This window comes from Triturus cristatus, chromosome 2_1 (genome assembly GCF_964204655.1).
Source record: "Triturus cristatus chromosome 2_1, aTriCri1.1, whole genome shotgun sequence".
Taxonomy (NCBI): domain Eukaryota; kingdom Metazoa; phylum Chordata; class Amphibia; order Caudata; family Salamandridae; genus Triturus; species Triturus cristatus.
The window spans coordinates 1,156,044,319-1,156,058,608 of NC_140581.1; the positions used below are offsets into that span (position 1 = coordinate 1,156,044,319).

A 14,290-nucleotide genomic window follows, 5' to 3' on the forward strand; every position below is an offset into this window, starting at 1 on the left:
TGCTGTAGGGGGCAGAAGGTGTTGGATTTGTTGGATTTTCAATCCATCACCTTCCCTACTGTTGCACACACTGGAGTTGGAAAAGTAAATTATACTATTCCAAACTCCAGCGCCCCCCCACAGCAATTCGTTGTGACGACTTGCATTGTAATGCCATGCGATGTAACAATGCGTCGTTGTAACGACTTGCTTTGTAAATGCATGCGTTGTAGAGAGTGCTATTCATGTTCACTTCTTAACCTGCATGTATTTTTAATTTAAAAGTGTGCGTGCACTGTTATTTTTTATCCAGTTACTTAAGTTAGAAAGACCAACATAAATAGTGACAGAATTATTTGGACTTTTTAGTCACGTCTTTAAATGCATGCACCACCCACACTGACACGTCCCACACTGGATTCACACTGCTCTGCTGCCAGCCTCACCTTTACTAACCTGACATGACTGCTACGATGGGCTGAGCCAGCAGAGAGCTGCGAGAATCTTCAAATTGGGGCAATACTCTGAGCCACTGGACACAGACTGCCTCGTGCCAAGCTGGCAGCAGACTGAGGTGCCTCCAAGAACGCCACTCCCTGCACTGTAATAATATCGGCAAAAACATCTTGCGCCCACTGCCCAGCCTGCAAGCACGGCCATCCGCAGGCCGGTGCCACACACAGCATGGGGTTGCTCGGTGCCACTTGTCTTGGCGCCGCGCACACAACAAAGGAGGGAAAAAATTACCTTCCTGGGCCAAATATTAGGTATCATGACACACGCAGGACATGTTTAATACTGCTTTCACTGACGCACTGCAATGTAGGAGCCACTTGACCCAGAAAGGCAGGGCCAGTTTGTTTATCAGTGATTACAAACTAATGTTGCCAAAGCTGTTACTTAGATGTCTAGCAACGCTCACCCCACCTGGCCCGGCTCAGGATGACATTTTGGCTGAGCATGCATCCAGCAGAGCAGCCTGAAGAGCTCTGGCTGCTTTTATGAATGCGGTTCCTCAGTGGTCACATGTCAGCTCCAGGAGGTCTAATATGTGTAACTAATGCATTTTAGGGCGGTGATGCGCACACCAGCACTAAAAATGCGTTAGTCTAACCCCAGATGAGTGGTACTTGGCAGGGTTGGATACGGTTAAAATTTGCAGATGGAAGCGATGACAAAAGAAACATTCAACAAAGAAAAGATCAAAATATACTGTAACTACACTGTTGAACTTTTACCAAAGGTAACTGCATACCAAATATAACTCATACACTTTAAATAAAAAAACAAATGCAAGTTAAACTAACCTTCACAGTGCAGACGACCCGGTTCTTTCTTTTCAGTCTAAAGCAACTCACATAACTGTGCAGGAACAATGATTCTTTAACAAAAAGTAGATGAACTGTTAATAAAATTAAAAAGCTATGGTGCATCGTGACCTTCAGATGCTGATCCTTCAACCTCTGGATATCACTAAAGTGAACGGAAAATATACTGTTCTTGGAAAGGGGATACAGATTTGCAAATAACCAGTGGTCGAAGTGCATTAAAAAAACGTATTGGAGCTGTGATGCTGTGCACAAAAGGGGCAAGGTGAGCGAGCATGGGGGCAGGGTCAAGGGCATGGCTACAAAACAAAATATTCTGTCACTTTTTTCTATCTTTCACTTTCAAGTAACTGCATATATTATACATCATAAAACCTCTATTAGTTAATGCACTGCAGAGGTCTGTGTGTGTAACCAGAGTGCCATAGAACTGAATCCTGGTTGGTGCAGCTGCGAATAGTGACTTGCGTATGTTTAGTTCTACGAGGTCCCAGTCTGTGACAGAAAGCACTGTGAATATGTAAATCATTATTATAAACTTGAATTATCCACTGTATAAGATAGGCTGCTCCAAAATGCGCAGAAAAGTTTAAGATGAAAGAGTGCATCCAAAATATAGATTTTAGTAATACCCAAACTGTTCAAAACTGTCCTTTAAAATCACACACTTCACAGTTCAGCTAGAAACTCCCTTGCAATAACACTCAAAAAACATAAATGTGCGTCATCAGGAAGCCTCAAGTGATTCTGTTCATTAAAGCCAGTGCCAGTTTACAAACACCCTTTACATTTGCAGACTGACATTTAGATTTATTCAGGCAAGCAGGCACCCAGGCTAAAAGGCCAGGTTAGCTGTCTGCCCCTCCTTCGGTTTCACCGCACAGGAGACTCCCTGGCTTTCACTTCTGAAGCATTTGTTCAACTCTGGGCATTAACCGTTCAGGGTCAGTTGTCTTTTCACCAAAAGCAGGCGAACTTTTTTTTTTTTACTAAAAAAGTATGGGCACGTCCTCCCCTCAGATGCAGCCACTTCGACCACTGCAAATAACATTTCTTCCACTGTATTAGTATATAATTGACGTTTACGCAGCCTCTGAATGAGCTAAAGGAATTAGGTAGGCGCGTATTGACTGTTTCTAAACTGTAAGTAAGTATTGAGTTTTGGGGTATTATTACGTTCTGGCACGTTTAACAACTCTGAAGCAGAAACATAAGGAATGCGAAATTTCTCGTAGGAGAAGACCACCTAATATTAAAAACAGTGACAGTTTTCTCAATTCCCACTGAAACGCCTAACAGACAGCGCAGGCGCAGAACATGAAATGAGCACGTGATTACGTGCAGGACTCCCAGCCCTCCAATGGAATGCGATAGAACCTGCCCAGATCCTACGGCTCCTGTCTAAGGTTTAGTAACGAGTTAAGAATCTGGGGGCGTGGACGCGCCTGCGCTCCGCAGCAGTAGGCGGAGCCAACAAGGAAGTTGGAAGCTAACGTAGTGGAGAGAAAAAGAAACTGTCAGCGGTAGAGGCAGGGCGGGTTCGAGCGCAGCGGACTCCGGGCATTGCACTATCACCTGGGACCGGCAAAGGGTAGCGCGTTAGGGACTTCGTTGTTAGCGTCTACGCAGTACTGCTCCGCTAGCCGGGCAGGGAGCCTCCTCCCTTCAGAGGGAGAGGCGGGTCTCCCCGGCATCGACCACCGTTCGCGCGCAACAGGTGAGTGAGGGACCAGGAGAGGAGAGACTAAAGGATGTGGTAGTAATAATGAATGGAAGGTGCGCACCCCTAGGTTCTCTTGTGTCCAGGGCTGTACCGTTGTTGGCAAGACGTGTGGTGAGAGGTCACACGCCCACGGGTTCCAAACGTATGATGCACCTCTGCGATGTCCTAAACGGTGATGGAGCAGGTGCGCTGCTAAGAGTGTGATAATCCCACGGACATTACGCTTTCCCCAGATATTAAAACGCCTCCTCTACCGTAGTGTATTTTAACGTGGACTGCATTTCGCAAGGAGAAGAATGCAGTTCACCCGAAAGCTTAAAATATCCCATGTCAGCTGTAAGACATTTACCAAGTACAGCTTCTTAAGTTAGCATCGCTTTTCTTTATAGTATTTGGAATCCTGCACCTGCAATAGAAAAGTAAAACTCAAAGTACTAGAGTGCAAAGTAAAATGAGCAAAAACGACAGGAGTGTTAATGGCTCATGATCGAACACCAGCGTCGGTCATGCTTACAAGAATGGGTGGTCGCTCTTTTTCCTATCTTGGCCCACTCTTATGGAACTCTCTCCCCATATTGATTCGTAGAGAAACACTTTATACGAATTTCCGTAAACTACTAAAAACTTGGTTGTTAAATCAATAATCTTTCACTTCCTTGGTCCCTTCAGCTCTGCGCTGGGAAACCCTTTTCGGGTAGCTGTGCGCATTATAAAACTATTTTAACATAACATAACAAATAAGATTTTATCCAGGAGCCACGTTATACAAATTTGTTAAGGCATCACTGCAGGTTCGCCTAGGCATTTAACCAACACAAGAAGAACCCATATACGAGTCCATCTGTTGTAGGGGGTGCAGATTTACGCTTTGTATCTGATAGTGTAATATTGATTGTGCTACACTTTGGCAACGCTATTTAATTTGACACTGTTATAAACAGTGCTTGAAATGGGAAAATAGAAGTGCAGGTTCTCTGTTCCAGAGTACCTGCTTGTTTCTGAGAAGTGCCGGTACTCTCCAATTAAAAGTATTATGTAGCTCTTGAGAAGTGCCGGTACTCTCCTTCTCAAAATAAAAAAGTGCTGGTACTCCGTACCGGACAGTACCGGCCCATTTAAAGCACTGGTTATAAACGAAAAATGCAGTGTAACCGCTTTCATTTGTTAAGGGGGTATTCGTAGTCATGTGGTCTTTATTCGTTTAGAAGTATAACCATAGAAAGAGCATACGTACTTTTCATAAGACTTAAAATTGAACACACAATATTATAATAACCTTAAAAATGATTAAAAGAAAAACTAATAATGATGCATTGCATTAAAATGTTGCCATTTACACAAGCTGAATCATGTCTAGAACGCCTTGATCTCATTGTAGCAGGTAAAAAGAATGAAACAGCAAATAAAATATGTTCATTCGGTAGGAAGTGCAAATTCATAAGCACTGGGCAAACTTGAGTGAATTTCAAGGATTTCAGTAACGGAAAAATAAACAACTTTCTATGTATACCAGAGTTTTTACAAAATTGCATAAAAAGTAGGGTGTCCTGTGGAGACATTATATTAGCCACAGGGCCCCAAAGATCCAGGACGACTCCATCCCTTGAGGAATGCAAAAAGATGACACAACAGATTGAACCTGACTCTTGGCAAAAAAAAATCTGTCCTCTTTTTAGTGATAAGGGAGGGCTCAATCTGGCGCCATACCTTGAACAGTTTTTAAAAACGTGCCCCCGTAGCGTAGGTTTAATCAGCTCTGTATGTTCTTGTTGCAATGATACGTGTTCTAACAACTGATCCTTCGCTCTTTTGAGCTGCAGCGGATGCAGGAAGTGATTGTAAAATATGTCCTCCCTATCCAGGCTGGCAAAAGCTTTCGTAACATAGGTAGTCCACAGGATTGTATGTGCATGATCAAGGGACAAGCAATTATTGCAGGGAAATCTGTTAAACAACCAAGACACAATTTACAAAGTAATATGGTTTTAATCAATTACAGCTTGGGAGATAAGTTGCCTCCAAGGAGGCTGCAATATGATGTCCAAAGCACTGCTCAAAGACAGCCGTACTTAAACTCAAATCACAGAAGGAAAGGTTACATGTTCATCATTTGCGTAAGCAATGGTCACACAGGATATACAAGATAATTTCAATAGAGGGAGCAATTTCTCGGAAACACGTGTATGTGGGCCTAGCCTCACATAATGAGCAGAAACCCCCCCATGTGGATTTAGGTTCTCAGAATTTAAGTGGAGCAAAAATATATTCATCTGACTGCACAATATAACCAAATGCTGTGCTAAATGCTAATTGAGCCAAGCTATATGACCTTTAGGTGTGGATGTGTGGTTTCTGCCGAAGCATGCACGTGTGCGTCACTGTATTCTAAGGCTGGATGAGACACTTGGTATTTCTTCCTATGTATGTGTTTAAGCTAAAGGTATAAAAGACTGCAGAGCTTTAGAGGATGCAGGCTCTTATGTGATTGGTCCATTGGCTCATTCCCCTAGCAGATGGGGATTGTGGTAACCTATTTGTGTGACCTATATTTGACTTATTTGGTGTGATGACCTACCTAAACTAACCACTAAACTGTTCTATCAAGTTACCTGAAACTGAAGGGAAATACAGCCAATTTTCATACAGCGGCTTAGCTAGATTAACCACAAGATGTTTCCTTAAACTGATGTCTGCTGTGACTTATTTATTTTCTCTGAACCCACTGCTTTCCACCACATCTTTCCATGTACAGGTCTGTCATAGTTACATAGATTTAAAACTATCTCCAACCTGAAAAGTCTGCATGGGGTTCCTGGGGTCTTAAATCTGTGTAGGACTCAACTTTATGCATCCCATTCTTCTCTCTATCATTCTCCCCTCTAGATGATTCTTCAAGTGCCTCTTCTTTCGTCTTATAGGGCATCACCCGATACTCACTACCTTGTCCCCTGGCATTCTTAGAACTTTTCCTAACCATAAATGCTCCTCCCGTTTCAGCAGTCATCCAATTTGCAGAATGCTATTACTACCTGAAAAATAAGATCAGTCAATGGGAGAGGAGTTGGCCTAACGGCTAGGGAGGTAGACCTCGAATCTGTGGAACTGAGTTTGAGTCTCAGCAATGACGCTAAACATCCTGTGATTCTGGGCAAATCACTTAATCTCCCAGTGCCTAACAAAAATGAATGTGTTCTCATGTAATGCAACTAGTGCTATGTTAAGTCTCTTGTTACCCGATTCGGGTCAAGTTCGCGCTATATAAAACTCAGTTATAAAAACAAAATTTTTTTTTAAAAAAAGTGCAATACCACATCCAGGGACAACAAGGCATTGAACAACCCTGACATCTAGGAAGGCACACTCTCGAACCACCCTTCAGAGGCACCCCCCTCGCCACCCATATTCCTTTGTAGGACAGGGGTGTGTGTCTCATTGTCTGGCACACACACCCCTCTATGGCAGTCATTGAGTCCAGCATGTATCTGTGCAGCATTGCCATCAGTCGAATGGCACATAGTTCTTTAACAGCGTTTAATCCATATTCTGTTGCGTCAATTGTCTTCATCAATTCCCACAGCATGATCTGCAGCCAGAGGGCAGTTGCTTTTGCCAGAACAAACAATAGGATACTGCTGAAGAAAAGCTGGATATCGTTGAATAGTCTGTTGCTGTGCAATGTCTTCCCAAACTGCATTTCCAAAGTGCTCCATTGTTTTTTAGGTCTCGTCTGAGCCAGCGCGCATGTGATGCTCAGCGAGGCTTTAGTAAGGGCTTTTAAATTCTAAACACACGCGCGTACGTTTTTTTTATCACCCGCAATTGACCTTTGCATGCGTCTTTCTAAGAAAGACAGCACGCAATTGGTCCAAGGCGGGTGATTGTCCCGCCTTCTTTGTTCCCTGGCCTAGGGTGCTAGGGAGCGAGCATTAATGCCATCTGTTTCCAATTTTCGCGTTCACGTTAATTGGAAACAGATGGCGCAGTGGCAGTCAGTGCTGGTCACGCTGGTTATTCAGCTGCAGCAGCGGGCACAAGTGCGCGCGCCCGCACCACTCCTGGGCTTGTTAATGTATATTGCCCCAATTTAAGATGGTAGCAACATATTGATTTATTTATGTCAATAAATAAAAGCATGTAAGTGTGCCTCCTGACTAACGTTTGATGTTATTGTGTGTGTGCCTCCTGACTAACGTGTGATGTTATTGTGTGTGTGCACAAGAGAGAAGTCCTCTATTTGGCCGTGGGTAGCTTTATGCCAGTTAGTGTTTGACCATCCCGCGTGTCTGGATATCTGGGGTCCGGTGTGTGCATGGGTATCTCTATGCTTGCATGTATGCCTGTTTGTGCGTGCGATGTTGCACGAGTATGTGTCGCAGTCTTGGTACATGTGTTGGGGTCTGTATGCGTGTTGGTCTTTCAGTATTTGTGCGTGCTATTTCCATGTATTAATCGATAGTGTACTACCACGTGAGCACACTATACACAAGCCACAGCCTATGGGCTTTGTCAATGAGTGTTTATTAACTTTGTTCACAACGCAATATCCTTCTTTAACTTTGGTAATGTTATACTCCAATGTGCATTTTACGAATGTATGCTTGTTTGATTTTCAACATGGCAAAGCCAAACTGTAAAACAGAATAGTACATCCATGCTTTGTAATAAGGTGAAGGTAACTTCACAAGGTGGGATCGAGCGCTATTGTATTTACACATTTTGTCAGGTAATACGTATAGTAGTAAAATAAAGTATGACCATGCACTTTTAGACACTAAGTCAACATCCCCCGGTGTTACTTTCTACGAATATCTTATAGTATCTCAAGAAAACGCGCCACGCTAGCTGGTTGTGACCGCCCAGCTGTTTGTTCTTCGGGATCAAGCCGCCATCGAGTTTCCTCCCTTCCCAGAGGCCGTAGCCGACCTTCCTCCCAACCTAGCCCCGCGGCTTTAGCCGAGCTCCCTCCTAGCTCCTCCCACTCCTAGTCATAGCACCCGCAGCTCTGCTTCCTCCCAGCGCAGGAATCTGCGGCTCTGCTGCCTGCCGGCCCCATCCCTACCGTACCTCCCACCAGACAAAGGACCCGCTGCCGAGCACCTCTTAGGCCTATTGGACTCCGGGGCTCGCCTCTCTCCGGCAGCGGTGCAACAGTCTTGGCAAAACTTTTTCCTGCTGCTGGCCAGAGAGATGGAAAATGGCCACTTAGAAGAGTGCAGTTTCCTGCCTGTTCCGCCGCCCTGCCTGCCTGCGCTCGTGTGACGGGGAGCAGGGGGCGGTCAGTCACCCCCAGATACCGCTTCCAAAGAAGGGGGTACCCCGCCGAAGCACTCCCTGAAAATGACTCGATGGGTCCCCCACCAAGAATGAGGAAAAATACGGCGTGGGTGAGTAAGAACACCAGTTCATTAGTTTGCTTTTCCGGTTTTTCTATTCTTTTTTTTAATGTTTTTTTTTTTTAAGACTGCTTGCACCAGGTTAGTAGGAGATCAGGCAGCATGTCACTATGCCCGGGAGGTGCTACTGCCGTCGTCGGGCTTCTTTTGCATAAAACATATGTCCGGGAGGATTTACGCAAGTTTACCATTGAATCCCAGCACTAAAATCAAGCAGCCCGGGTTGTGGTTACTCGCCAGGCACTCTGCCCTCATATAATCAAACAACTTGCACTGATTTCGAGTTTCAGGAAGTGTCTCTATTTTTGTACTATGTTAAAAAAAAATCTGGATAACTTTATTTTTAAAAAGCTGGTCTTCGCATCCCCGAAATGTTAAGAAAAATATCAATATTGGTGGTGGCTTTTGGTGCGAACTTGCCTCAGTGGCATGCAGAACCCTGGCATGGGTGCACCATGCTCCCTTAAACTCCAGTGGCCGGGCGTGTTTACATTCTCATGCTACAGACATGCACGCTCAGACGCCAATGTTGTGGGGCTGGTGCACTGTTATTGTACAGTTTGGAGCCACATGTTACAAATTAACATGTAAAAGGTATTTAAAAGTGCAATTATCTGATTTTATTATGACTAAAGAAAACTAAATGCAAATAAAAACACCGACATCTTTAGCGTTTCATATAAGCATCACTCAAATCCTCATTCATGCTCTTACTTCTGAGCATTATCACTTTGCGGTTCATTGGTATCTTCAAATCTCTCTTCCCAAGGAAGAATTACTCAGATCTCAATTGTCCAAGGCCCAAATGATATGCTTCATAAATACACTGCACTCAATGCAACATACACTCCAAATACCACTCGGTGCCACATAATTACACTCTTATTTGAATGCAACATACACTCCACACAATACCACTCAGTGCCACATAATTATATGTTACATAATTACACTGCACTCAATGCAAAAAAAGTAGAAGACATTTATGTTAAAATCTTTTTTTAATCTGGTTTTTCAGTTGTATACAATGTTGTCTTCGTTTTGTATAAAGGTAACGAAAATGCATAACACTTTTTATTATAACTTTTCAACATAACGCACAGCAGCCACAATGCTCTACAACATAGCCAAAAGTTCTAGCTAAACACATAAGGCCCCAAAGGCGAGACCTATTGGCTATGCCAATGCTTGTTTCTCTGTGTGTAGAGTCACAAGTGAGCAGAGGCCAGGCCATTCCTGTTCGGGGTTAGTTATGTGGAGCCAGGCCCCACCTTGCTGGAAGTGGTCCATCAGGCTGGAGGTTCCCCCCCCTGCATATTGGCATTGTATATGGTGGTGTTGCACTTGAGGCTGCTCCCCTGCCTTCCAGCCCCATTTTCTCTGAAACAAAGAGTTGTTGCTGTGCTTTTATTCTACATGAAAAGATGTGAAAGAGACGGTGTGTAACACTTGTGATACCTCAGTAATGCAATTTGTCTACCGTGGAGGCATGGGGGATGAGGGAGCTTACGTAACAGCTGGTATTGGATGTGCCTATACTGTGCATTTGCAGGTACCACATATTCTCAAACAAATCAGTATGGAGAGGGTGATGGTCAGCATCATTATCAGCGGCTCTGTGCCTGAGAGTAATAGCTGATGTCAGAAAAAAGAAATGCACAAGGACTAAAAGCATCCGTAGTTGTACACCGAGGAGAAAAACCAAAAATGAAATACATAACTTGAAATATGTATTGTCTCCTGTTGGAGGAGTAAAGGGCGGCTTGAATCCGGTTGCTTCTCCTGTCCCCCACCCCTCTTTTTCCTGGTCGTGTCTGAAGAGATGGACGGATGGATGGCATGGCATGGTCGGGGCCAGGCGGATGTCTGTGAGGTGGGACCATGGTTTGTGGCCTTGGACTTTCTCTGCTGTAGCTTTGCTGTCCGTCACAGGGAAGGGTCAGTTAAATTTGCTCTCTTTCCACTTGCGAACAAAGTTCCTGGTATTGTCCAATGTTCCCACTGGCAAGGGTGTCTGTTGGTCATCTGCTGTAGATGCGTTGTCGCGCTTGTCCGTTTCATGTGTAACCTGTTTAGAGAAGAACTTTGCGGCTTTTGTTAGCTGTGCCAGATAAACATGAATTTCAGTTTGTATAAATTCAGGTGCACTGTCAATCTGCAACTTATCTCTAGTTAGTGGCACTAATGTGTTCATTATTCTCCCTGTCACTGTCTGATGTGAGGTCAAATGGTTATCTGACCCTGGGGTGTTTCTCAAGGCAATCACGGCTAGTGGGAGACAGTACAACCATTTCTAGTTCAATGTTACACACAGTTTACTTATTTTGTTCTTGAAGAGGCCATTGAGGCACTCCAAAATGCCATGACTTTAGGGATGATAAGCTGATGAAAGTTGATATGTTAATTCTAAGAGGGTGGTGAGGTGGTAGAAGATACTTATGAAGTGCGTGCCATTGTCAGATATGATCCCTTTAGGAACTCCCCACCGGGGTATCACCTTGCGGATCAGAAAATTAGCAGCAGACTTAGCATCACAGTGGACACAAGGTCCTGCTTCGATCCACCTTGAGAATGGACAGACTACAGCTATTAGGTAGCGATAATGAATGTACCTGCCAATCATATCCATATAATCAATGTGCGATTACTTAAAGGGTCCTTGTGTTCGAGGGATTGTGGAAGCTATTGCCTTTAAGGTGGGGTTTGGTGAATTCTGCTGGCGCGTGGTGCACACACATTGTAATCATCTCGTGTAAGTTCGGAACAAACCAATCCTAGGGTATTTGGAGTGACATGCTGTCTCTAGCGGTGTGTGAAGTAAAATGTAGCTGGCTTAGGGCTATAAATAGCAATGCTTGGGGCACGGCAAATTTCCTTGTGGATATCTGTCTTTATATTAAATCTGTTCCTATCATTGTGAATCCTCTGGTGTCCCACAGCTGTTTCTCATGCTCTGGGCAGGGGTGGGAGAAGCATATCACCTAACTTCCGAACCATGATGATTTTTATAACTGGCAAGAAGATTTAATGTCTGTTTTTTATCAGACAGCCAAGTAGACTTTAACTCACATAAATAATACACAAGCTGGGGGCACTCTGGGGTTCACAGTAGGGGTGGGCGGAATTTGCGAAATTAACTTTCGCAAATTATCGCGAAAATGTTTAAAATTATCGCAAACAAGCGGAAATATCGCGAAGATGCGGAAGTTTTTTTCCGGCATGTTCGAGATTTTCTGCATAGTTGCGGGTCGCCAACTTACCCATGTGGTTGCTTGCGGGCGCGGACATCTTGTTTTGAGTTGTCTCGCGGTGCATGATCGCGAGAAGAAAGACGTGATCGCGCGACGCATGACGTCACTGCGGGCGCGAACTGTCGCGAGACAGTGCAAATGGCTAAAAACAATACAACATCTCATGGAGAACGCGACCGGATCAAGAAAACTTGTCGGCGAACGCAGGGATTCAGGTAAGGCGATCGCGCGCGAGAATGTATTATTTTACAGCGCGAGCAAGAAACAAATTATCGCCAAGCTGCGGAAACCGGAATTTTTGACATTTTCGCGCTCTCCGCGGAACGCGAAAATGTCAAATTATCGCATTTTCCGCGAACGGAACGAAATTTTCGCCCAGGCCTAGTTCACAGCCAATCTAAAATGCTGGCAGAAAGCCAGAGAACCTTTGGAGGTTTCTGATTGGCTAAAAGCCCATGACTGGTCTTTAGCCAGTGATTGGCTTGGGCAGTGAAACGTCATGTCTCAGTTTGAGGCAGTTTAAGGCCTCTGAGTGGCTAGAAGACCATGACTGGGCTGCTCCCTATACTTCTGATGTGAACTATGTAATCCTATTACAACTTGTAAGCAAGGTTGTAGTTTCCATTGGTGCAGCAGGTGCAGTGGCATTTGAGCCCAGAGGCCCCCTGAACCGTGGTTATTGCTGTGTTTCACAGTTCAAACAGTAGCCTGGGGCCACATTTCCTTCCTTGCACTAGCGCCCATGACACAGTTGCTACTCTCCTGCTTGTGAGTTAGGTATGCAGAGATTTAAATATGCAAACATCATACATATGTCTGGAGCGATTAATGCACCAACTTAACCTATGATAGCCCGGTCCCTGTCTGCACAGCGCTTAATATAAACAAAATAGCCTATAACCTGGGATCATGGACTTCTGCAGCTGTAGGTGTTGAGCTTTCCATATAACCATCACTAACATTTACCTGCAAAGCACTATAGACACACGAATTGCTTTAAAAATGGAGCATGCTGATTAATCAACTATAATTTAAAGCTGCAAAAAGTGGGTAAAGTGTGCATTATATTATAGTCCTGTATTAGAATCTGTAATTTACAGTGAATGTACTGACAAATATGGAAGGAGATATTTCAAATTTTCAGTTTCAGGTTGCTTTGTCAGTACTTTCTCCTGGAATAATCACGTCTAGAGGGTGTCTGTTACCCAGTGACTATTGCATGTGTCTTGCTTTTTGTGGTGATTTGCCTTCAATATATGCAGGGTATTGGGTTTTATGTTTCTGTTGTCCCCTTTTGTTGTGTTCCCTGTTTATTTTGCTTTCCCCAACCTCCTGGGATGTTGGTCTACTGCTGTCAGGGGTGAAACTTGCTTCTATAAACCAGAATATTGGGGGTTAAACCAGATTGCTCTTTCTGCCCAGAATAAACCGACCCCTGACTACTTTCCAAGAAAACTGAGCCCATAATCTTTCAGATGCCCGTCTCCTCGTCAGAATACCTCCCATTTGTCTCGCATCTTTCAGTTGCTTGTGGCTGTAGTCCCTTCTCGCCGCCACCATCTTTCCTTCTGCTGCTCACTTCCTGCTTAGGGCCCAACTCCTGTTCTACAAACCTGCCCACCTCTGTACCCAGAATCCTCTTTGCACACCTCCTTGCATTCCTGTACACTACTTTGTCACTGTAGCACCACCCCCCACCTCAGGTCCCACATGTTTTCACTCTGAAGTCACTGCAACCACCATCTGTCCCTGTTCTCCCGACTAGTAAGTCTGCCGCCAGTGTCTTTTTTTGCTACATGCTCACAAGCCACTACACTGCTCTCTTCCCTAGTACTGCATCATCCTTGCATTCCTTGAGGTCTTCACAATTGCTAATAACTCGTTCACCACAGTGCTTTGTACACTCCATTTTTATAATGGCACTCAATTTATCGACCTCGGAGTATGGCAGGGAGTCTGCCGTACTTCAACCCATGGCACACAGATTGCACCAGTTGTCTGTGCGAAGCCAAAATCCACGGACTCTCCTAGCTGGTTTGCAGATTTTGCCTTTTATTTTTCATGCTGCCTTTGTGAGGTGCAGGCAAATACTCCTGTCTCTCCCTTTATGAACTAGTCTAGTCACTTGCTCTCTCTGTCCTGATATTATCTGGCTTTCTTCATTTCAAGTCCTTTTAATTTGCAAGGCAGTCTTGTTTCACCCACATTCTCCAGTATTTCTTTCCAGCTCCCTAACCCTTTACATCTCCTTTCACTGAGGTCTCTCATGTCATTCCTTTTTTGTGGGCTTTCCCTCTTCCTCAATCCATTTCTCTCAATGTTTTTAGTATTGCCATTAATACCACACTTCTGTCTGTTTCTAAGAGCCATAATTAACCGATGTTACTAGGGCTCAATTTTATGGTACTCCGTTTACTGAACTTGAATGATGGACGGTGGATCTTTATCAGGATTTGAACTGCCATCTCCATATCACAACAGTTGTCAGAGGTGAGCACTGACCTACTGAGCTGTCTCGCCCGTTTGCAGATTTTGCCTAGCAATGGTGCTTGTCTCCCACTGTGGCATGATTCGGTCTCCTGCTCTTCCTTTGAGCCAGGATTCTCTGACCTCTCG

General features: G+C 44.4%; 1 protein-coding gene across 1 annotated transcript in view; it reads left to right on the top strand.

Moving 5' to 3' along the window:
* Window positions 1-2,761: 2,761 nt before the first annotated feature.
* TDRD7 (tudor domain containing 7) overlaps window positions 2,762-14,290 on the top strand; it is a 991,711-nt gene continuing 980,182 nt past the window's right edge. Inside the window, exon 1 of the mRNA XM_085636595.1 lies at window positions 2,762-3,024. The gene's annotated coding sequence lies outside the window, so the exon portion shown is untranslated. The remainder of the gene's footprint in view (window positions 3,025-14,290) is intronic.